Source organism: Lipotes vexillifer, unplaced genomic scaffold (assembly GCF_000442215.2).
Source record: "Lipotes vexillifer unplaced genomic scaffold, Lipotes_vexillifer_v1.1 scaffold911, whole genome shotgun sequence".
Taxonomy (NCBI): Eukaryota; Metazoa; Chordata; class Mammalia; order Artiodactyla; family Lipotidae; genus Lipotes; species Lipotes vexillifer.
Genome location: NW_006781377.1, coordinates 2,283,632 through 2,286,237, shown reverse-complemented (window position 1 = coordinate 2,286,237; position 2,606 = coordinate 2,283,632). Strand labels below are relative to the sequence as shown.

The 2,606-nt window shown below is 44.4% G+C and overlaps 1 pseudogene; it reads right to left on the bottom strand.

The window, feature by feature from the left end:
* Nucleotides 1–1,018: 1,018 nt before the first annotated feature.
* On the bottom strand, nucleotides 1,019–1,873 carry LOC103081940 (40S ribosomal protein S2 pseudogene; annotated as a pseudogene).
* Nucleotides 1,874–2,606: the final 733 nt, after the last annotated feature.

Below are 2,606 nucleotides of genomic sequence, written 5' to 3'. Positions count from 1 at the left end.
TTGGCTATGGCATGTGAATCACACAGCACAGCATCTATCATATAGTTAAAAACTCAGTAAATGTTAACTATTATTTGAGTCAAAATATGGTCCAAGGAAGACCCTACATGGGTACCTTGTTTTACTCCTACTTGGATATATTTTTTTAACAGATTTTTTTTTTTTTAAGAGAAGTTTTAGGTTTACAGAAAAATTGAGCAGGAAGTACGAGAGCTCCCATGTACCTCCTGCCACACACAGGCAGAGTCTCCCCACCGTCCATGAATAACCTTTAATGTTCACTCCATAGAAGTGAAACCCAACCTTCCACTTTTTTTAATTTAATTTTATTTTTTATACAGCAGGTTCTTATTAGTTATCTATTTTATCCACATCAGTGTATACATGGCAATTCCAATCTCCCGATTCATCCCACCACCACCCACCCTCCACTTTCCCCCCTTGGTGTCCATACGTTTGTTCTCTACATCTGTGTCTCTATTTCTGCCCTGCAAACCACTTCATCTGTACCACTTTTCTAGATTCCACATACATGTGTTAATATATGATATTTGTTTTTCTCTTTCTGACTTCACTCTGTATGACAGTCTCTAGGTCCATCCACGTCTCTACAAATGATCCAATTTTGTTCCTTTTTAGGGCTGAGTAATATTCCGTTGTATATATGTACCATATCTTCTTTATCCATTCGTCTGTCGATGGGCGTTTAGGTTGCTACCATGACCTGATTATTGTAAATAGTGCTGCAATGAACACTGGGGTGTATGTGTCTTTTTGATTTATGGTTTTCTCCAGGTATATGCTCAGTAGTGGGATTGCTGGGTCATATGGTAATTTTATTTTTAGTTTTTTAAGGAACCTCCATACTGTTCTGCACAATGGCTGTATCAGTTTACATTCCCACCAACAGTGCAAGAGGGTTCCCTTTTCTCCACACCCTCTCCAGCATTTGTTGTTTGTAGATTTTCTTTTTTTTTTTTTTAACTAGTTTCATTCACTTTATTTTTCTCATAGAAAACTATGTGGTGGCTACAGCTGGAGCCTGGGTCCTCTGCACAGAAACTCTGGTGTGGGTCTTTACAGGATGGTCAGTGAATTCCTGATATGGAGACTTGGTGAACACCATCTCTTTCCAGAGATCGGGAGTGAGATAACTGTAGGTCTTGGAAATGGCATTAGAAGTGGCCTTGGCAAAGTTGCCCAGTGTGGCAGTGCAGTCCCTGGCAGAGGTGTAGCAGTCATCAATTCCAGCCATCATCAGTAGCTTCTTGGGCACAGGGGCTGAGACGATGCCAGTGCCCCTGGGGGCAGGGATGAGGCACACCAGCACAGAGCCTCAGCGGCCAGTCACCTTGCAAGGGACAGTATGGGGCTTGCCCATCTTGTTCCCCCAGTAGCCTCGTCGCACCGGGACCATGGAGAGCTCAGCCAGAATGACAGTCGCACAGATGACAGTGGCTACCTCCTTAGAGCATGTCACACCCAAACCAACACGTCCATTGTAATACCAGATGGCAACAAATGCCTTGAACCTGGTCCGCTGGCCAGCATGGGTCTGCTTTCGCACAGGCATGATCTTCAAAAACTCCTCCATGAGGGATGACCCCAAGAAAATGTCAGTGATCTCAGATTCCTTGATGGGCAGAGAAAAGAGATAGATCTGCTCTAGGGACTTGATCTTCATGTCCTTGACCAGGCAGTCCAGCTTGGTGGCGCGGAGACACTCCTTGTCCTCGGCCTTGCCTCCGCGAGCTCCGCGACCCCGGCCCCAGCCCTGGATGCCGCTGCTGAAGCCTCCGCGGCCTCCCATTCCAGGGCACCCGGGGCCTCCGGGCCCTCCGGGCCCTCTCACAGCACCGGTGTCATCCGCCATTTGGTGTTTTTACAGAAAAAAAAAAAAAAGCTTTACGGAAAAAATTAAAAAGCTAGATTTTCTGATGACGCCCATTCTAACCGGTTTGAGGTGATACCTCATTGTAGTTTTTTTTTAACATCTTTATTGGAGTATAATTGCTTTACAATGGTGTGTTAATTTCTGCTTTATAACAAAGTGAATCAGCTATACATATACATACATCCCCATATCTCCTCCCTCTTGCGTCTCCCTCCCACCCTCCCTATCCCACCCCTCTAGGTGGTCACAAAGCACTGGGGCTGATCTCCCAGTGCTATGTGGCTGCTTCCCACTAGCTATCTATTTTACATTTGGTAGTGTATATATGTCAGTGCCACTCTCTCACTTCATCCCAGCTTACCCTTCCCCTCCCCGTGTTCTCAAGTCCATTCTCTACGTCTGTGTCTTTATTGCTGTCCTGCCCCTAGGTTCTTCAGAGCCACTTTTTTTTAGATTCCATATATATGTACTAGCATACGGTATTTGCTTTTCTCTTTCTGACTTACTTCACTCTGTGTGACAGACTCTAGGTCCATCCACCTCACTACAAATAATTCAATTTTTTCTTTTTATATGGCTGGGTAATATTCCATTTTATATATATGCCACATCTTCTTTATCCATTCATCTGTCGATGGACACTTAGGTTGCTTCCATGTCCTGGCTATTGTAAATAGAGCTGCAATGAACATTGTGGTACATGACTCTTTTT